This window comes from Kogia breviceps, chromosome 3 (genome assembly GCF_026419965.1).
Source record: "Kogia breviceps isolate mKogBre1 chromosome 3, mKogBre1 haplotype 1, whole genome shotgun sequence".
NCBI lineage: Eukaryota > Metazoa > Chordata > Mammalia > Artiodactyla > Physeteridae > Kogia > Kogia breviceps.
In genome coordinates this window covers 102,852,906-102,875,336 of record NC_081312.1, presented here as the reverse complement: position 1 = coordinate 102,875,336, position 22,431 = coordinate 102,852,906, and the positions used below count along the sequence as shown (strand labels likewise).

The 22,431-nt window shown below is 54.6% G+C and overlaps 1 protein-coding gene across 4 annotated transcripts in view; it reads right to left on the bottom strand.

Moving 5' to 3' along the window:
• Nucleotides 1-22,431, bottom strand: part of LINGO1 (leucine rich repeat and Ig domain containing 1) — a 200,567-nt gene that overhangs the window by 177,019 nt on the left and 1,117 nt on the right. The window lies entirely within an intron of this gene.

The following is a 22,431-nucleotide window of genomic DNA, read 5'->3' as shown; positions in this document are numbered from 1 at the left end:
ATCTCACACACACACACTCTCCCTCTTGCTGACACACTCACACTTGCACACTCGCACATGCCCGCACTCATTGGCACACTTGTGCTTATACACACGCACATGCTCTCACATGTACACACACATGCACTTACTCTCTGACACATATCACTCACACACTGGCATTTACACACACGTGCTCTCACTCGCTGACACTCACATACACTCACATGCCACCATCTAGGGCGGGGGGGCTCTGGGAATGATGGAGCTTCTGGCAGCAGGCAGAGAGGGGGGTGTCTGAACATGCCTCCTCCACCCACTGGCTCTGTGACCTTGGGAAAGTCAAGTCCCTGGGCCTCACTTCCCTCATCCGTAAAATGGGGATACCGTCCCTCCTGCCAGGACTGCTGGGAAGATACAAGCAGACAAGGGATGCATGTCCTGGGGCACAGTAGGTGCCCAGCCAACACCAGGGCCTGCCTTGCCCCTAAGCCTGGCTCCAGGAAGCAGGCCCCGGGGCTGGCCCCTGAGAGCGGGCACAGCTGAGCACCAGGGTTGCCTCTCCCTGGGCCTGAGCCCCAGCTTCCTGGTTCCAAAGGATACCCTCCGCTCCCAGCCACCCACCTCCCTGCCTTCCTTCCCCAGCCTCTTCTAGTTCATTCCTTCACCAAACACTCTCCAAGGGCAGCTCGGGTCCCTGTCCCCCTACCCTCCATGAGTGGAGGAAGACACTAGGGAGTCCTGTCTCCTTGGCAAGGTCTCCTTGGCAAGACAGAGGCCTGGGCCTGGAAGTCCAAGGAGGCAGGTCGACTCCCAGCTTCCTCACTTGCTGGCTGTGTGGCTCTGGGCCAAGCTTCCCCCTCTGAGCCTTAGTTTCCTCAGCCTCTCAGACCAAGACCCAAATCCCCCTCTCAGATAAAGACCTAAATCCCTTTCTGAGCTATTGCCAAGATGTTCCAACCCCATCAGTGATTCTCTAAGCATGGGACATGCTGCTGGAGGTACATAAGGGGATTCTAGGTGGTATGTAGACAAACATTTTTATTTTCATAGGTGTGTGTTTATATTTCTGTGTTGTTTTTTTTTTTTTTAATGACAAGTAGGGCTTCCCTGGTGGCACAGTGGTTGAGAGTCCGCCTGCCGATGCAGGGGACACGGGTTCGTGCCCCGGTCCGGGAAGATCCCACATGCCGTGGAGAGGCTGGGCCCGTGAGCCACAGCCGCTGAGTCTGCATGTCTGGAGCCTGTGCTCCGTCCGCAACGGGAGAGGCCACAACAGTGAGAGGCCCGCGTACCGCAAAAAAAAAATGACAAGTATATCACAGCTGTGATTTCATGGATGTGTGGCGTGGGGAGCGCTGGGTAATCCACCTTCAAACGTGAGTCAACGCAAAGACAAGGGTTAAGAAAACGCGAGTGCAGGTAGCACCCAGAGGTGGCCATAACCATGATGGTGAAAGAGAGACACAGAAAGTCGGCTTCTAATAGCATCTGGCTCCCAGCAGCCCTCAAGAGGGTTAGCAGCTCCCTTCTTCCCTGACAGACCAGACCAGCCCCTCCTTTTCCTCTTAATTCCCCACATGGCACCATAAAACACAGGCCTAAGTCCCCAGGGGGACTCACAAGGCCTTCCAGATGGGATGGATGGACGCATGGATGGAGGGGGCTTGGAGGTATTTGCCATAACGTGGGCGGAAGATGGCAAAGGGCTCTGAGTCTCTCCCAAAGTCAACATTCCCTCAAGTCTAACATGCAAAGATAGAATTTCTAGCTACATGGTAGGTGAAGATGGAGGGACCCTCTAAAGGCAAGTCTTCTCGTTTCATGGGTTGTAAACTTCTCCTCCAAGAAAGAGGCAGAGAATTGGGCGGGTTTCAGGGTCCACCTTGGCTTTCCTCTCCTGACAACAGAGCCACAAGCAGTGTGGACCCAATAAGAGAGGCCTGCCTAGCCCCACAATTCACCAGCCCCATATTATGCCCCCTGCTGCCATCAGGTCCCAAGGGTGCCTCCCAATGGCTGCTGATCCTGGAGGACAGGACAGAACAGGACATAGTGATGCTAGCCTGGGACAGAGGGGTAGCCAGAGTCTGGGCAGTTCCTCAGGCCTTGGTCCTTCAAGCCAGGCTTATCCAGGCAGGGGTAACCTGAGTGGACACCCAAGCTGGATCCCAGTAGACTGGCACAAGTCAGCAAAGCCCAGACCAACCCAGGCAGCCCTGTCCCGGGCAGGCCTCCGGACCACCTGGCTGGCAGCCCTGAGCCCATTTCCACCTAAGCTGGCAGGACAAACCATCCTCGGTCCACTGGGTGCTCCTCTCCAAGCACCCAGCTGCCATGTTCCATGATAATGAATGGGCCTCCTGCTCCCTTCTTCCCAAACCTTCCTGAAGCTCCCACTCTCCACAGTGGCATCACAAGGAGTTGCTATGGAAATGCAACCACAGGCAGAGCATGACAATGATTTGGGGCAGGGGAGGAAACACAGTGGGAGCCGTGAGCTCTCCTGGACACGAGGCCTGCCTGTGTGCTGAGTCCTAGAAAGGACATGAAATCCTAGCTACAGGCCTCACAGCCCAGGGGGGTGATGGGGACCATGGCAGAGGTCGGGGGGGCGCTTCCAACCTGCCCACCTGGCTCCTAACCCCCTCAGTGGAGCCCAGGGAGGCCTGGGAATCAGATGCCTGTGTCTTCAACAGAATTAACACATGCCTCCGGGGAATGTTAGACTTCCACAGAAACAGCTACTTCAGGATGCTGCTAAAGTGGCTTCAGTACTGTGGGGGGCTGGCACCAGTAGGTGCTCAGCGAACACTGTGATCAAAAAGGATACTACTGGCGTATGTATATGCAAGTGTGTGTGTGTGTGTGTGTGTGTGTGTGTGTGTGTGTGTGTGCGCGCGCGTAAGAGAGAGAGACAGAGACATGTGCCTGCTCTGGTCAACACAGTCACAGAATCACAGAGCTTGAAAGGCCCATTGTACAGATGGACAGATTGAGGCCCAGTGACGGTCAGGGTCAACTCAGCAAGTCAGCCAAAAAGTCAAGTCCAGAACCCAGGTCTCCTCTTCCTCAGACCTGAACCCTCTACCTAATACCCCTGGTTTTCCATTCATTCATTCATTCATTCTTTTGGTAAGCGCCTACTATGTGCTTGGTGACTGGGATAAAGAGACGTGAAGGACACTGCCCCTGTCTGCCAGAAGCTCAGAGAGGAGACAGGCCATCATAGTCAGGGGGAGGGGGCTGGGACAGAAGTCCAAGCGGCTGCAGGAGCCCAGGGAAGTTTACCTCAGAGATTTCGGTTATGTCTTCTGAGCCGTGCTTCAAAGAGACCCCGACTTGTCTCCCAACTGCTCCCTCAGCCCAAGGCCCCCTACAGCCCCCACGCAGAGGCCTGCAGAATGGGGCAGTACTGAGCCCACCTGCCCTCACCTCCAGGAGGTCATGGGGTGTTCCCCATTAGCACCCCCAATCCCCAGAAATGAGGAACCATGAGAAAAGTACCTTGCTACACAGCAAGAGCTCAAAGAAAGTTGGTGCCCTGGCTGCCCTTCTCCTCCCCCAGGCTCAGCATCCTCCTGCACTGTTCACTCTTTCCTTGTTCATTCTTGCTTTCCTGGGCACCTCCCATGAGCCAAGCATAGCACTGGGCCTGAGGTGGAGCAGAGAACATGTGAGCCCTAGTTATCAGCCATCACACTCGTGGAATTCAAGTCCCCATCTCTGTCAGCAGCATGCAAATTCTCTCCTGTAGTGGGTTTTTTGGAGGGCGTAGTACTGAGAGGGCAAGAGGGGACACCTTCCAGAGCTTGGCTTGGAAGACCTGCCAGCTCTGCTGTATCCCACATGGGCCACACCTCCCAGCAGCTGGTATATATGCCCACAACCAATTTCACACAGGCGGAAACCAAGACCCTGAGAGGTGGCCAGGTGGACCCCAGGTTGCTCAGCACTGAGAAGGCAGGACAGGGAAAGAGCAGTGAGGGCATAAGGGAAAGGCCAGGTCCAGGGCTGTGGAAGTGGAGGAAGGAGCTGTCTGGGATGGCTTCCTTGTAGAGGAGGGATGGGGGTTAGCTCAGAGCCTTCCCTCAGCCTCCCAACAGGAAATGAGTTCCTGTGAGAAAGAGAACTGAGCCATGGGCTGTTCTGCCAACCTATGTGACTTGGGGCTGTGCTGGCAGGCGGAGGATGAGGGGGGCATGTTCCCTAATGGCCACTGTCCCATCGCAACCCACTGAGGGCTGCCACAGCCGCCATCTCACATCCCTAATTACCGCTGCTCAATGGGGAACCAGCTGGGGATGGGAAAACAGTAGAGACACAGAAAGGGAGGGACAGAGCACATGAGAGCCAGAGGCCGGAAGAAAGAGCAACTGTCTCCCCAAAGCCAGAGGACAGAGAGAGAGTCAGAGAGATGAAATGGATGGGCAGATGGGGCCATCCCTCCCTCCCCCAGAGCCAGTGCTGCAGCTGCCAGGAGGAGCCCATAAACCAGGGCTTTGCAAAGATTTCTCAGCAATAAAATTCTTATTTGAAATGAAACCTTATGCAGTGGGGGAAGCCTTCTATGCCAGACATTAAATCCGGAAGCCATAAAGTGAAAATTTGATAAATCCGACTATAGAAACACGTAAAAACATCTGCACAGCAAAGACACTATAAACAAAGTTAAAAGGCAAGTGAGACACTGAAAATATCACTAATATACAAAGAGCCCCTACAAATCAATAAGAAAAAAAGACAAAAGAAGAGAAAAATTGGCAGTGAATTAGAAATCCGTAGAGGAGGAACTAAATTGGCCAATAAACATATGAAAAGATGTTCTATCTCACTAGCAATCAGGGGAATGCAAATGAAAACAACATGATATAATTTTTTGCCCATCAGACTGGGAAAAATTAAAATGATTGATAACAACCAGTGCTGGCAAGGATGTGGGAAAATGAGCACTCATGGACCATGGGAAGGAGAGGGAATTGGCTCAACCTTTGGAAGGGTAATTTGGCAGTACTGAATAACGTTTTAAACCCACACACCCTACCACCTAGTAATCTCACTTCTAGGAGCTCCTCCTACAGAAATGATAGCATAGGCACTCACATATAAATATTCTAGGATGCTCATAGCTGCATTGCTGGTAAGAGTAAAAAAAGAAATGGCCTAAATGTTTATCAATAAGGGAATGTTTAAACAAAATACAGCACATCCATACTATGGAATACTCCACAGCCACGCAGCCCTTTGACAGAAGGAGGCACCTCTATGTATAACAATATGAAAAAAAATCAAGTTGTATAATGCTATTTCAGAAGGAACCCGTTTTTATAAATAGCAGATTGTTGGTTTATGCCCCCAAAGGCTGGAGGATAATATCCAGACAGTACTGTGATCGCCTCTTAGGTGGGGGACGAGGGGGCTTTCATGGTCTCCATTGCCTACAAAATGTGTTATTGAATTTTCAATAAAGAGTTAATTTTTTTCTTTAAATCCTGCTGGGACCCCAATATAAAATGCAGATCTGAGCAGATCTGCTGTGGTTGAAATGGAGCCCCACTTGCTCAATTGAGGCAGCCCCACCACCACCCCCATAGCCCCCAGGCCCCTTCAGGGACACCAGGGCTCTAGGACCAGTTTGAGGACCTCAGCTGGAGAATGTGGAGCCCATACCTTCACTCTCCCAAACCAAGGCCAGCGGGGCAGAGGGTGGCCCAAGTCACACAGGCAGTACAGACGGGTCGGGGCTAGAGGCCTCTGGCTCCTCGGCAGGGCTCTGGCCCTCCAGGGCTGGGGCGGGAGGTTTCCCTAGGTGTCCAGGAGACCCTGGAACATCACAGTCTTGGGAACCCTAGGCTGAAGCTCAGGGGAGCCCAGGGGGTGAGGTCAACACGGGAAGGGCCTTGATAGAAAACTCCAGGGGAGGGGGATTTGAGGTCCAGCTCTGAGCTCTCACAGGGCTCCTGTGCTAGGGAAGGAGAGGGAGGGAAAGAGAAGGGAAAGCAACAGGGAAGCTGTGGTGTGCTTCCCTCTGTGCAGAGAGAGGCTGGGCGAGCCCGTGGGTACAGGTAGAGGGCACTGCTGTGTGCAGGTGTGCGGTGCTCGGAGAGAGGGGGCTTGTGTGGGTCTGCAGCGGTGACCGTGAAGGGCGTGTGTGTCGTCGTGTCTACATCTAGAGTCTGTGTGTGTGTGTGTGTGTGTGTGTGTGTGTGTGTGTGTGTGTGTGTGTGTGTGTGTTAGGGCGTCTGGGCAGCCAGCAGGCCTGTAGAGAGGCCAGGAGCAGGTGGCAAATTCCAGAGACCCATCCCCAACTGGCCCTCAGCCTCATGCCTGACCCAGTGCCTCCCAATACTGCCCTACCCTCCAATGAGAGGAGGCATCGAGGACTCAAGTTTGTGGAAAGAATGAGTGGGTTATCACAGCACTCAGGCCCCAGCCAGGCACCGGTGGAGCAGCTCTTGAGCATGGTCACGGGACTGAGATGCCTAGCTTCCCATCCTAGGACAACATGACAGATCACATTAACCATGTCACCTGGGAATCGATTAAAGCAGAGTTCCTAACGGGGGTCCCCTGGGACAGGGAACTTAGGAGGTGTGTGAGCACTGAAATTGCACAAAACCAGATGTGCATTTATGCATATGGTGCAGGGAGGGGAGGGTGTATTGTTTTGGGTCGAGGGCCCTGGCTTTCATCAGATTCCCCGAGTGGCCCACAGACCAAAGGGACTCAGAACCATCGAGCAGGAAGGGAGCAAGCCTGGGCATCCGGAGGACAGAGGTCTCAGGGGCTCGGTGTCTGCCTGTACGTCCATGGGAGGTGTTGGAAGGCAGGGGCTAGGACAGGTTCTGTGGCTCCAGGCCCCAACCAGGACCCTCGCGAGAGTCCCACGGGGTAGATGCTAGCTCCGAGCAGGGACGAGAGCCGTCCAAGGTGAGTGGGGCTGCCTCGGCAGCGTGGAAGCACCTTGTCGTGCAGGGGTGAGAGCACAGGTCGGACGGGCAGAGGTCAGGGTGAGCAAATGGCGACACTGAGTCTCAATCTCAGACTCTGTGGGCCTCAGTATCCCCATCTGACACCCCAGGGCTACACAAGGTGTACCCTGGGAGTCCATTCTGAGCGTGTGAAAGGAAGGGCCAGGGCCATGCAAGGGTGAGGCTCAGGCTGTAGGGTTGAGTGTACGGTCCTGCATTTGGGAGGCCTCCCACCTGGTGTTGGCCTCAGCCCCTCTTCCCTCCTGGGGTACGGGGGCAGGCTGCCCTGGCTGCCCCACACTGCTGACTAGGTCTACAGAGTCCAAGACCTTCTTGGGTGTCACCACCTCCCACATGACAGTGACCCCAGAAAGTACAGGAATAAGAGGTTTCATTACAATCCTGGACTGGGGCCAAGGGAGCCCAAGGGCTGGACAGAAGCACTGAACAGGGCTGGCAGCCAGGCCAAGGTATACAAGCTCAGTGGAGCCCCCAAAACTCTCTCTGAGCCCTCCAGGGGCCTCTCTCAGCCTGGTCTGGGGAAACTGAGGCACAGAGAGAGCCCTCTGTCCTGGGTCACACAGGGAGTTGGTGGCAGATCTGGGCCAGGATCCCAGGCCTCCCGCCCCTGGCTGGGCTTACTCCGGGCACAAACGCAGCTCGTCCCCCTCAGGTGACTCAGTGCCCGTCTCAGCACCCCTAATCCTGCCAGAAAGAGGCAGCTGGCACTGCGGCTCCAACACACTGATTCACATGCAGGCCTGCAGGGCCCCCTGGATCCAAACACCCTGAGCCTCAGTTTCCCCCTCTCTAAAACAGAGGTACAAAAACTCCTGTTGTGAGGATTAGAAGAGCACAGATGCACAGGCTGCTTAGGGGAACATTCCAACCTCCCATCTCTGGGCCTCAGTTTCCCCACCTCTAAACAAGAGGGTTGCTCTGAGTAATTCCCCAGGTCCCGAGAGCCTCTGAGGCTTCTGGGAAACTTGCCTGGGTGCCCAGCCCATACCCATGTCTGTGGGAAGACAGGCTGCAGGGGCAGAGACCAGGGCCTGTCCTCAAGGAGCTCCTTGTTAGTTGGAAAGTGAGAAGTGTAGGGACTTCCCTGGTGGCACAGTGGTTAAGAATCCGCCTGCCAGTGCAGGGGACATGGGTTTGATCCCTGGTCCCGGAAGATCCCACATGCCATGGAGCAACTAAGCCCGTGCACCACAACTACTGAACCTGTGCTCTAGACCCCGCGAGCCACAACGACTGAGCCCATGTGCTGCAACTACTGAGCCCACATGCCACAACTACTGAGCCTGCGTGCCACAACTACTGAAGCCCATGCACCTAGAGCCCATACTCCACAACAAAAGAAGCCACCACAATGAGAAGCCCGCACACTGCAGTGAAGAGTAGACCCCGCTTGCCACGACTAGAGAAAGCCCGCACGCAGCAATGAAGACCCAACGCAGCCAAAAATAAAAAATTTAAAAATTAAAAAAAAAAAGAAAGTGAGAAGGGTGACTATGGAGCAAAGACTACTTAGCAGAGCTGGGTGTGAAAGCATCCATGGAAGAGCTCCCAAACATGCCTGCACACTGCCACAGTCTCCACCTCTCCCTTTTGCTTCACACCTAGCCTGCTCCACTCATTACCTGCCCGTCCCCTTTAGGCACTAGGTTTGTACCCCTGCTCCAGGGGCCACAAGAAGCTTAAAAATAGAAAACCCACTGTGAGCTGGGCAGTAATCAAGGAAGGCTTTCTGGGGGAGACAGGACAAAAAGAATCAAGTTCACACAGGGGACCTTGAATACCCAGATGAGGAATCCAGACCCTAAGGAGCCACTGGCAGTTTCATACGGGCCCCCTCACCCTGGGCAGAGATGCCAGACCCCACCCCAGGCTGGCCTCAGAGCTGTGTCCCCAGCAGACGGCTTGAGGGGGTGGGGGACCTAGGCAACAGGCCCCCTCCACCCCTCCTCCACAGCCATGGACTCTGACTCCATCCCAGAGAAATCAGTCCTGGTTGGCGATGCCCAGCGGCCGCAGAGGCCTCATTGCAAACAGCTTTGCTGCTGGTGAGTGCTGCCTGGCCAGGGAGGGCTCCCCGACAGATTAAGAGCAATGCCGGTCCAGACTCATTCATATTCCGGTCTGGCTGCTGGATTCAATATGGCTGAGAGACACGAGGGCAGAGGCGGCCCTCCGAGAATGCCCGGCGATGATTCCACTCCGATTCCAATTTATTTTCTATCATTAATGCTTTTGAAAAGCCCCACATGCTCTGCAAACAGGGAAGGAGCACGGGGCTCGGGAGGGGAGAAGAGGAGAGGGCTGGGGGTGGACGGGGGCACAACAGAGGTGGTGCAGGCAGCCGGCGAGGGGCCCTGAGACCTGGGTTCAAATCCGCACCCCATCTCCACCTGCCTAGAGAACCCTGAGGGTAAACCTGGCCTATACGTGGCAGTGGGGAACGGCCCCTGCTCTGCCTACCTCAGGGGACAGTTTCCAAGATCTTCAGAGGGGTCAGAGGCGAGCAGGCTTTATATATTGTTAAGGGCCATACACCTTGAGGAACCGAGAGCGAAGCAAACCTGACTGACCGTGGCAACAGAGGCCTATGAACTGGACGCCTGCCTCCCCAGCTACACTGGGGGACCCCCACCCCAGGGTGCAGGAAAGGCCTGGGCTGCCTCTCACCCCAGCACAAGCAGAAGAGATAAGGATTTGGGTCCCCTGTCCCCTGCCTTGTCTGTCTCAGACTCACACTGCCAGCCTCCCTAACCCCCCCAACAGGCTTACCAGAACCGAAAGGCCCTAATCCTTCCCACCCCTCCAACCCTGCAAGAAGAAGATAGTTATAAGCTTCCCAGCTGAGCCACATAGAATACTCTGATTACTTTTCCTTTCTTGACAGCTCTGTTTTCCCTGGAGCTTATAACTACCCTTGGGATCAAGTCCAAACTCCCCACCTCCATGCAAAGCTCTCCCAGGCAACTCAGGCCCATCTGGGCAGCCTCAACTCCTCCCTGGCCTGACCCCACCCTCAGTTCCAGCGCTGACCACCCCTGGTCTTCGCACATGTTATTTCCTGTCTGGAACTCCCTCCTCCTTGGCCACAGTTCAAACTCCTACCCCCTCTTCAAGATGCAGCCCAAGTTCTCCTCTATGCAGCTTTTCCCAACTTCCCTGGCCAGCCCTGCTCTGTGCTTCTAAGTATCCCATACCCACCTATGTTACATCTCAGCAATATGGTAATTACGTTTGTGTAGCAGCTCCCCTCCATTCAGCCAGCGGCCAGGGGCTGCGACTGATTCATCCCCTGCATTCCCAGTGCTTGACAAAGTGCCTGGCTCACAGTAGAGCCACTGATTCAGTCAACTGATCTTAATAGAGCACCTACTGTGTGTCAGGCTCTGTGCTGGCTGCTGGGGAAGCAGTAGCAAAGACAGAGCCCGTCCTTGCCCTCAAGTTCTTCCAGTGGATGTACTCAGGGTAAGGTCTGTTGAATGAATAGACAATACGATCACCTTGTAAATGGGGAAAATGAGGCCCAGAGAGGCAAAATGCCCTGTCCAAGGGTGCCTCTGCCTCCTTGCCCACACCTCTTTCTACTCCGTTTCTCTCCCAGAACCTTAGCAGCAGTGAGGAGGAACTCAAAACTAAAGGTTAGAATCAAAAAAAAAAAAAAAAAAAAAGGAAGAAGAGAACGTGGTGGATTTTCCTCCTTTCTCAATAATGTAAAGAAAACTGCTTTTGCCAACTATGGCAGCTTAAAAGCAATTAGAGTTTTTGGAGGGGACTCTGGGCACAAGTAGAAGAGACAGAGTGAGCGCCCGGCACAGAATTTTTCCAGCATTCGTTTGTATCAAGCAAAAGGGGGAAAAAAAGTGTTAAAAGCAGAAATTTCTAGCAGCAGAGATGGTGGAGATAAAATATTTACATCCTCCAAGGGAGGGGCCTGGGAGGGGCCAAAGACCCCCACTCGTACTCCTCTGGAGGCAGGAAAAGGGAGGGCAACAAATGGGAGACAAGGAGAGATGAGTCACCTCCCCACCACTCCTGTCCCGACAGGAGCCGTGGGGCAAGGAGGAGAGAAGCCCCCAGATGCCTCTACTCTCTCACCACTTTCCCACCATTCATGGCCCACAGCCACTAACCAGCCCCCAGACATCAGAGATCCATCCCTCCAATCCTCAGACCTGGCTCTGCTCAAAATCCAGAGAACATCACCACTCCGAGCTGGCATTTGAGGCCTACACAGCCCAGGCCCCTCTCCAGCCTCTTCTCCAGATGCTCCCTACAGGGCATGCTGCCCTGACTGTTTTCCGAGCACCCTCACTCAGTCCCACCTCTAGGCCTTAGCCTGAGGAGGGACTATAAGGAGTGTGCACCCCTCCCCTCAGGGGGAGGTAAGTCAGGTTGGAGGGTGTAGACCCTGAGCAGATGACAGAGTCAAGGACACACAGCTCTAGACCGCACGCTAGACTTCTAACCACCCCTCTCCCACTGAACCACTCCTTCCCTACCTGGACCCTTCACCTGCCCCTTGGCCTCCTCTCTCCAAATACACAGCAGCCTCCAGCGGCATCTTCCTGAACCCTAACTTCCTCCGTCCCAGCTGCAGCACAGACTCCCCTCGCGTGGCACACAAATGACACAGTCTCCAATAGAAGCAGACGTTCCTAGGTTCAAACGTCAGCTCCTCCACTCACTAACTGTGTGACCTTTGCAAGTCCCTCAATCTCTCCAAGCCTCAGTTTCCTCATCTGTTAAATGGGAATATTAATAGTACATATCTCATGGGATTGTTTTTAGGATTAAATGAGGTAATGTATGTAAAGCACCTGGCACTATGCCTAACATTTAGTAGGTGTTCAATGAACTCACCTCTGCCCTACTTCATGTTCAGTCCTCAAGTGTGACTCTCCAGGCCTCAAGATGGCCCATACACTTGCACACAGCCTCCCACACCATCTTGTCATCACCTGATAAATGCACAGAAGGCACACACCAGCTGGGAGCAGAGGGTGGAGGAGGTGCTGAAGGGTTCTGCACACTCAGAGGCCCAATCCCTCTGCACAGAGCCAGGGAGCCTCTCACTTTGCTTAGCTTAGGAAGGATTCCTCCAAGAACAGCAGGAAGCCTCAGTCAGAACCCTGAGAACTTGCCAGGCCAGGAGGAGGTGACTGGAGGCTCAGCCTTCCCTCCAGCCTGTGGCTGCAGCGCTTCCCTCAGCCATCCTTCCAGCCCTACTGGACAAAGGCAAACACCAAGGCCCAGGGAACAGCAGTTAGTAGTAAATCCCAGAGCAGAAACCAAGTCTCGAAGACAGTGTGGTCCAGCAAAGCTGGGTAGTTCTGGTCTCAAATCCCAGTCCCACCGTTGACCAGCTGGGTGACCTCTCTAAGCCTCAGTTTACTCATCTGTAAAATGGAACCCATAATGCCCACTCTGCAGGGCAGTTGTATGCACTAACAAGGGTAGCGTTCTTCCAGCACCCTGCCGAGGTTCCAGCATGCAGTCAGCATGGGGACGTATGTTTGTTCTGTCCCACCTGCTCCCTGGACTCCAGGCACAGTGCACTCCCTACGCCGCAGCACAGGGAGAGCAGAGGGAAGGCCTGGAGGCGGGGGCAACAGGACCTGCCCTATTTCCTGTGATCCTTCCCAGCCCACTGCCTACCCAGCAGGGGGCTAAAGGACCAGCCAACAGACAGGACAACAGCCATGGCCAATCCTCCCTGCCCCACTCTCAGAGCAGAAGAGGTCCATTCCCTGCCTCATTTTATCCAGGAGAGGTAGTGGCATGTCCCAGGTCATAGAGCCCCCATCAAGCCACGTGGTGGAAGTTGGGTGTTTTCCTCTCCTTCCCCAACTTCGGAGAATCCACAGCCTTGATATAGGGTCTGGCAGTGCCACAGGGCTGTAGACCAGGAATCAGAAGGTGTTTTGAGGTCTCTGTCTCTTGCTTCCCCTCTGATTGCCTTCCTCCCACGGGGCTCTCCTGCCCACTGCCCCTACTCCTGTCCTCAAGAAAGAAGCCCAACAGTAAGCCTGGCACTAATCAGGGCTCTCCTCATTGTGGGGGCAGAGATGGGAGTACATGAAGACTCTGTGAGCCCTGGATGGCTGAGCCTCAGGACACCCTACTGCAGCCTCCTCCCCAACCTACATACCCATTCTCCCCACTGGTAAGTAACTGGGGCGGGGGGGTGTGCGTGTGTATGCAGACAGGATCTCGGGTCCTAAGAACCTGGGACCCACCCCCAGGATGACTGACAGCCCTTCCCCAGCTGGGCCCGCCTCCACCCCTTTGCATCTAGGAGAGAACTGGTCTGTCTGAACCACAAGCCCATAAGGCCCAGGAGCTGGGCATCCTGGGACTGAGAAGCCGGATGCTTGACTTATTGCCTAGGCTCTGCAGTGCTTTTCAATTGGGACCCAAGATGCAGTTGGCCACTCCCTGTGCCTCAGTTTCCTTATCTGGAACCTAAAAGAATGAGATCATCTCTGAGCCTGCCTTCTCCTTCCGACATTCTCCAATTGTATACCTATGACCTCTGGGACCCTCACAGAGTCAAGAGGGGCTCCCAAGTCACCAAGGGCACTAAGGGCAGAAAAAGGATTCCCAAGCGTGTGTGGGTGCCGGAGGGGCAGGATCACCCTGACCCCGAGGAGACAAGGAATCCCAGGGAGACCTGCACCTACCCTAGGCTGGCAGAGGACACCCATCCTCCCTCCCCAGGGAGGAAAGTGGGCCCAGGCAGGAGAGCGAACACGGCTCCTCAGTGAGGCTAGAAGCAGCCAGAGCCCTCTCTCCTTTCTGCATGTGCCCCAGCTCACCCCTCCGTGCCTCACTTCCCATCTCTGTTCTGAGGCTACAGAAGATTCAGCCCAGCCCAGATCTCAGGCTCGGCCCCAAGCTATCCCACCTGCCTCCTGGACTCCAGGCACAGTGCCCTCCCTACCCTGTAGCACATACAACCCCAGTTCCCCCAAAGCCCCTGGCTGCCCAGGCTAGGATCCTGAGCCCTCCCTCCAGGCAGCCCTCCCCATGCCTTTCCCACTGGCCTCCAAGGCGGCTGGTAGGGGCAGCCTTACTCCTTGTGCCAGCAGGGGCTCCCCTGGCCCTGCATGGCCAGAGCCTGATAGCAGTCTCCTACATTAAACAATAAACAAGAAGTTGTTCTAGATTTTCCTGACGCTGCAGTTCCTGATTAATCCCCGTAGCAAACAAAAGGAAAAGAGCCTGGGTTACCCTAAAAGAGACTCACTTCCTGTTTCCAGGCAGGACCTCCAGCCTGAGCCAGATGAACCCCCAGAGGGGGATCCTGCTCCAGCCACCTGCCGGGCTCCAGACCACTTACCCCCTCCCTTTCCCCCCACTGTCTCAGCCAATCCTGGGTTGACACCCTTAGCGGCCTCCTAGATTCCACCTCTCTTCCCCTCCCGCTCTGCACTATGTGACCTTGGTCAGGCCAGGTCACCTCACAGGCCTCAGTCTCCACATCTCTCAAGCATCCTCACTTCTCAAGGATAAAATGAAATATGTGACCACTTGAGGTTAGACAGAAATTTTCTTGTATTTTTTAGAGATGGATGCTGCAATATTTAGGGCTGAAATGTCATGATGTCTATAATTTACTTTAAACTACTTCAGAAAGAAAATGATAAAGCAAAATGTGGCAAAATGTCAACAACTGTTAAATCTAGGTGAGCGGGTATATGGGAGTTTCCTACGCTATTCCCTCTATCTTTCCGTATGTTTGAAAATGTTCCTAACGAAAAGTTAAAAACAAACAAACAAACATTGGTCACATGAGCCAGAGTCCCAAAAATGATGCCTCATGCTCCTGGCAGGCCTGAAAGGCAACTGGATCTCTTAAGTAGGTTAAACGTCCCCCCTGCCATCTCCTTTATGTGGTTTCCCTAGAAATCTTTTTTTTTTTTTTTTTTTTTTTTTTTTTTGCTGTACACGGGCCTCTCACCGCTGTGGGCTCTCCCATTGCAGAGCACAGGCTCTGGACGCACAGGCTCAGTGGCCATGGCTCACGGGCCCAGCCGCTCCGTGGCATGTGGGATCTTCCCGGACCGGGGCACGAACCTGTGTCCCCTGCATCATCAGGCGGACTCTCAACCACTGTGCCACCAGGGAAGCCCCCTAGAAATCTTTTTTGCACAAATTCCGCTGAGTCCTAGCTCAACATTTAGAAGCCTTAGCACATTCAGAAGCCAGACACAGTGCTTTATGCTTTACTGAAGCAACTGTTGTCTTTTTTTAATTAACTTCATTTATTTATTTATTTTATACAGCAGGTCCTTTTTTTTTTAATTTTTGAATTTTATTTTATTTTATACAGCAGGTTCTTATTAGTTATCTATTTTATACATATTAGTGTATATATGTCAATCCCAATCTCCCAATTCGTCACACCACCACCAGCGACTGTTGTCTTCTGACCCACCACCTCCCTGTCCTTTCTGCAAAGAAGCCCTGGGCTAGAGATCGTGATGCTGGCTCCATCCTCATGTGGCCACTACCCTCTCTGAGCCTCCGAATGTCGCCCCCCACCCCGCTTAAGCACAAATGATGACAAGTCAGTGACTGCCTAGCATTCTCATTCAAAGGCACAATGTTACCCCACAGAGACTGAAATCCCCATTTAACAGATGGGAAAGCTGAGACTGAGACCAGGAGAGACTGGAAGCAGAACACAGAAGGTGGGGACAAAAGGAGGTGGGAGTGAGCAAAAGCTCCCTGTCTGCCGCCTCCTGCCTCTTCCCCATTCCTCTACCCCAAACCTGGCAGCACAAATCAGAGAGAGGATGGCCAATACCTCCCTTTCTCTGGTTCCTATTTACAAGCTTCCTGGTCAGGAATAAATGGCCATGATCACAATCTCCCAGCCAGGCCCAGCTAACCCACACCGACGTTGGCCATGTCCACCATCTCTGCCGATCGATAATGGAAGAGTTAACAGTACCCCAAATAATCAATCGCTAATTGCTGAATGCCATGCAATTCATCAGGGAGAGTTACGTGTGGCCAGTGACTGGGCATCCCTGCCCTGGCCTGGCGGAGCCTCCAGAGGCAGAGAAGTCCTCGTCTGTCGTGAGCACCTCAGCAGAAAAGCCGCCCATAACTTGGAGCTTCACAAACAGACGTCCTAGGCCCAACTCACATCCCCAGGAGCAAAGGAGAGGCGGAAGAGGCAGTGGCCAACGAGGCCCTGAGGGATGGGCCACATGCCCCTGGTCAGCCCATCTGGCCCCAGGTCCCTGGAAGTGCCAGGTACCCAGGATGGATAAGCCCAGTCCCTGTCACCAAGGCATTCCCAGGCCATGAAGAGAGACGGGCCTTGCACACAGTAGGCCTCACATACAGTAGGTACACAGCAAACGTTTGCAAAATATAAAACAGATATGCTGCTCTCAGAGTTCTGAGGAAGGAGCAGCTACTCCCGGCTAGAGTGACCAGGAGGGGTTTCTAAACATGGCATTTGGGCTGAGTGTAGAAAAGTGGGTGGGGTCTATGGGCAGAGACGGAGGAAGGAATCAGGCAGAGGGGACAGCAGAGCGAAACCCTGGAGGAAGGAAAGCCAGAGCGTGTGTGAAAAGGAGAGTGACTGGCATTTGGCTGGAGCCTGGGTGCACAGAGGAATATGGAGGAAGATGGCTAGGAGAGAGAGTCAGACAGTGCAAAACACTGAGGGCTCCAGATGCCAGTCTGAGGGAATGAGAAGCCCTTGAAGGGTGCTGAGTAGGAGCCTGACAACGAGCATGTGTTTGGAAGGACCGTTAAATGCCATGGAGTCCACAGTTACTGCCACGTTGCACGCCCTAAGAGGGCGGGGGCTGGTCATATTCATCTCTGTCCCCATAGCAGCCAGCACAGCCGGGCCCAGAGGAAGCACCCAACAAGCGAATCGCTGAATGATTATAGGACCATCAGATGTAGGACTGGGGATGCCTGAACTCACAGCTGTGGAAGATGATGTTTGTATAAAAATATATATTTACAGTAGAGTCTCAAACACAGCCTTTTGAGGCAGGCTGGGAGAGAATTATCTCGTTTACAAAGAGGGAAGCTGAGGCTCAAAGAGGGAAACAGTGACCTGGCCAAGATGACACAGCTGGCAGAACACAGTGCTCTCCCCACCCGGCCCAGAAGACTGAGCCCTGCTTGCCTTGGCATGGCCCAAGGCTGCCTAAGATGGGCCCAAGGCCCATCCCCTCCTCATTCCCTGACACCGCCACTGCTACCCTGTGCTGGCCAGACAGAGAAATGCAGCAAATGCACTGGAGCATCCCCCATACTAACTCCAGCTGGGATTGGCTGCTGTCACCATGGCAGCCTATCTCTGCACCTATAATGTAAACAGGGCTAGGCAGGGAATCTCTAGAAGCCCCAAGCTTGGTCTAGACAGACCTTGTTGAAGACAGACCCACTTCTCCCCAGCCTCCAGCCCTCAAAATTTGGGAAGCATACCGATGGAGCAAGAGTCCTGGACCAGGAATCCAGAGACAGTGTAAAGGCTAACTCACTGTGTGACTCTGGAGAATCACTTCCAAGCTTCCTCATCTGTGAAATGGGTCGGTGCTCTCTGCCTACTTTACAGAACTGCCATGAGGACTAAATGAGGGAGGGAGTATAAAAACTTATGGAAAACTATAAAGCAAACTTTGTCGTGGAAAATAGTAAGTCTCCTCTCTACTTCAGCCTGGAGATTGAACCTCCAACAGGACTCACTTCCCTCTCCCAGCAGAGAGCAAAACATGAGCTAACATTTACTGAGATTCTTCAGTGTATCAAGCTAGTGCACATTTTACACGTGTTATTTCAAAGTACACTAATGACACCCCTACAAGGTAGGTATCATTCTCCCATAATAGATGAGGAAACTGAGGCTCAGAAAAGTGATTTGCCCGAACTCATCCCACTCAGAAGGAGCTGAGTCAGAATTCAAACTTGGTTCCAGATGGCATCCAAGCCCAGGCCCTTTGATTGCGGGGTCCATTTCCACACCCTCAAAATCTCAGAGCTACAGAATTAGTGCTCAGGGTAAGGCTGCATGTCCACACCTGGGCTGCATGTAACACACATACACTCCTGAGGCCTAAGACCCTGACATCAGATGCGCAGTGCCACCGCAGGGCCATCGGAGCAGCTTGGGGAATGGGGGTGGGGATGGGGGTGGCTGGCACAGCTGGTCTTGAGCCAATTGGATCAGTCCTGGGCATGCAGCCGCCTGTCCGGCTGCCCTGGCAGATGGGTGCCAGAACTGGAACACCTGCCAAGGCTCCACCTCCATGTCCAAACCAACCTGGACACTGAGGTCCCATTTTGGCCCCCTCCCGTCCTGACCCTGGGGGCTGGCAGTGCCTACATAGATCCAGAAGGTCAGGGTGGCAGCCGCTATCCCTCCTTCAGTGGCTGGCATCTCCCCTAATGTGGCCATATGGCCCCATACGCTCCCTGACAGCTGGACTGCCAAAGCAACTGCCTGAGGATGTCCTCTGCAAAGGCCCCGAGGCCCCAGCCACCCCGCCCACCACTGCCCGGCAGGCCACAGGTGCAGCCAGGAAAACCCCAGGCGGGAACGCCCTGCCCCCAACTTGCTTTATGATCTTGTGTAAGTCACTGCCCCTCTCTGAGTCTCAAACTCTTCCTCTGTCAAATAGTGATGCTGACCACCCCTCTACGCCTTCTCTTTGTATTCCACTTAAAGGTCACTAACTTCCACCCAAACTCACTCCAGGTATCCAGGGAGAAAAACGTATCCGTTTTATAGACATAGAAACTGAGGCCCAAGGGACCTCAGGGACTTGCTCAAGTGTGCACAGTGGGAGGGCCAGTAGTAAAGGCTCATTTTATGACTCCAGGATGCCTGCCATCTCTGAATGCCCAGGAGGTGGGAGTGGTGATAACCGAGGCCCTGACCCACTCTGATGGTCTCCATCACCCCACCTGGCTCCCCACCCAGCCCGAGTTTCTCTCCATCCTCCATCAAAAGGGAACCATGCACGGCCACTTGGCCATCAGGGCGAAGGCTGACAAGGTGCCTGCCCCTGCTGCTGCCCTCAGTACCAGCCTGAATTCCTAAAGCAGCCTCAGGACTGCCTCCCTGCCTCTGGCTCTTCTGGCCAACCCCTCCCCCGACCACCAGAGGGAGAGGTTTAAATTGCAAATCTGATCCCGTCCCTCCAGAACTTCAACCCTACAACCCCTGAATACGGAATCAGCCCACACTCTTCAGTCGGGCACTCAAGATCCTCCTCCGTCTTGTGCCAACCTGCTCTGTGCCTGCTGTGCCCCTGCATATACTACTCCACTGCAAACACGTTCCACCCATGCCTGGCGCCTCCCACCTCCGTGCCTTTGCTAACACTATGCCATCTGCCTGGAAAGCCCTCACTTGGTCACATGCTCCATTCATTCACTTATTCAACGTATTTACTGAGCATCTACCAAGTGCCAGAAACATCCGAACAGGTCAAATTGCAGCAGCCCTTCCTGTCCATCTGAAATAACCCCTTTCCAGCCTCCCTGCCCCATACCTCTGCAGGGGCCCAGCCCAGTCCGCCTCATACCCAGGGGCGTGGGTCGATGTCTGTGACCCCTTTCAGGGACAGCCCACCCAGGGAGGGGCCCAGGTTTGTCATCAGTACCCCCAGTACTCAGCCCAGGCCTCAGACCAGGAGATGCCCCCGATACGGAGTGAGCCCCAAGTGAAGTGTTCCAGGCAGTAAAGAGCAAGGCCAAGCAAGACATCGTTCTTGGGAGCAGATGTCTGGGCCCTGGAAGTCTGCAGAAGAGACTCTGATTGGCCAGGGTGGCCCCCAGTTCCCTCAAAAGGAGGCCTGAGTGGTCAGGGGTAACTTTACCCTTTCAAGTCACCCAAGGGCCCAGCCCAATCAACAACTTATCACTGAATTTGTCATAATTTAAAAACACAAACATGGCAGGGCCAGGGCCTGGCTGGACACGGAAACTAAGGGGGCCACGCTGAGCACTACCCATTCCCAGTCAGGAGGTTTAGGGAGGGGAGTGGCTGTCTTTAAGAAGACAGTGGGGGCTGGGGGCACCTGACTGGGATTTTCACCCCTAACACACAGATCTGGGGCCAAAGAGGTACTATGCTCTCTCCCTCTCCATGGCTTGAGATCCCATATGGAGGGCTCATCCTGTTGGAGTCAGTTGGGGGCAGTGGGGGGCGGGGGGGGCGAAGTAGACATCTGGCCATGCTCCAGCCACGTGGGTATCAACCAGAGCATCAGTCAGGTCAGCACACAGGAGGCAAAAGTCCAGACTCGGGGAGCCACACAGGGACAAAGGGGTAAAGAGTTGGGGAGAGAAAGAGAGAGAGAAATGACAGCTAAGAAAGACTGAGTCAGCTAGAGCTGGCAGAAAGGAAGGGGTAGAGGCAGAGAGAGTCTGCCCCAGAGTGAAGCCAGCAAAGAGGCTGAGGGAGCCGCCACAGGACCCAGCAGGCCACCACCACCACCCCCAGCCCCAGGATGAGCTTTGGTCACTCCTGGGCAGCAGCCTCCCCACCAGAGGCCTTCAAGGGCCTGAGTGGCCCTGGGGATGAGTCTAGGCTGTCATCAGGACTGGGCTGGGGGGAATGGTCACAGAAGCCTGCCTGGAGTTGATAGCTACTCTAGCCTCCTATGTCTCAAGTGGGCCATTTGGGAAGGAAGTGGTCCCAATAGTCACCAGACCCCATCCCCACCAATGCACATTTAGACCTCTGTGTGGAGAACCCATTCACCTGAGGGTGAGCTCTTTGGCCCATAAAGGGACTCCAGGGTAGAGATCCTGAGACAGTAGGAAGGGTTCCAAGGCCCAAACAGGAGGACCTAGTGTGCCAGGCTGGGGTTGGGAAACCACTCTGATTCCCAGAATGATACCGACATCCTGGTGCCAGAACCACGTTTGCAAACCATCAAGCAGAGCCCAGGCAGACTCTGGCCCCAGATCTAGGAGACAAAGATTAATGAGGCTGGGGTCAAGTCAGGGAGAATCAGGCTGAGAGTGGCTGCACCCACCTCCCTGCCCATCTGGAGAGGGTGTTGGCCACAGGCAGCAGGAGAGCTGCCCTGGGGAGACCTTCCAGCAGCAGGCCCCCAGAGCCCCGCTGCCCAGTCAATAAAGAGGGCTTGAGGGCCCTCCCTGCCCCCTCCCCACTTCACCAAAAACCAGGTTTAAAGGATACCTTCACAGTGAAAGGGGCTGCCCTGAGACTGCAGTTCTCCTAGCTCCATCTCTGCATCAAAATCCGCTTCTTACAAGGTGGCAGAGAGATTCCAGAAAGGGTAGTGGAAGTGGAAGTGAGTTCTAAGCCTGAAAGCTGGTCAAATAAGATATTACCACACCTCAGAAACCCAAGTAGATACTGACTGGCCCAACATCACAATCCTTCACCCAGTATCTAGGCTGAGAATGAGATTTCTGACCCCACAGGCTCAAACACTGAGTGCCAGGAAGGAGGGCACATGGACAAGGGCTGCTGGGGAACTCAGCTGCTCCAGCCCAGAATCCCAAGCCAAAAGGAAGGATTGGGAGCAATCAGAGAAGTCTTCCTAGAGGAGAAAGAACCTGCCTGGAAGCAGGGAGGATTTGGTAATGCAGAGGGGCCTGCAGGGGGCCTGAATTCTGACCCTTTCTTGGGCCTCTCACTCCTGGGGACACTGGCCTCCCTCCCTCTCGGGGCACCATCCTGGACCACATCTCCCCATCCTAGCTTCTGCAGGGGCAGGGCTGGCATGGTGGGGTGGTGGGGGTAGCTAGGAAGTTTCCTGAAGTAATCAGCAGTGGACCGGAATGCAGGAGGAGACTCAAGATGGAGGTGGGGACCGGGGTACAGCACAACCACAATCTCATCACACTGAGTGAGGCACACAGGATCTGGCTCCAAGCAAAGCAGGGATGGGGGGCGTGGGTGGCACTATGCTGGGGCCCTAGAGGTTCCCCTTCCAATCACTAGCCTCTTGGGAGCTCCTGCGGTCCAGGGCTGATGGGATGCACCTTGCCGGCAGTTCCCTTCTTCCAGCCGCCTGTCCCACGGAGCAGAGGGAGCAGGGACACACACATACACGCACACGGGAACGTCTCCCAACTCTCCCCACCTCAAACCCGTGTCCTCAGCCTGGCTGCAAAGATGACCTCGCGGCCCTGGGACCTGGAAGCTGTGGCTGTGCCTGACCCTGGAGGGGTCACAGGGGTCCAGCGCCCAGAGCGGCTCTAGAGCGGGGCCGCGGCGCTGGACGGGTGTCCCAGGGAGCCGGCGGCTGCGCTGATGGGGTGGTGGAGATGCACCCTTTGGCCCGCCGGGCGGCACAGCCCGCGCCCCCGCCCCATTCCTCCCTCTTTCCTTGAGAAAGAAAGGCCGGAGTTCCACCACTAAAGAGCCTCCATCCTCTCCCCCTACACGCAAAGTTGCTCCAAGTCCCCAGGGTTCCCGCGACACGCGAAGGTTAGGTGGGGCCGC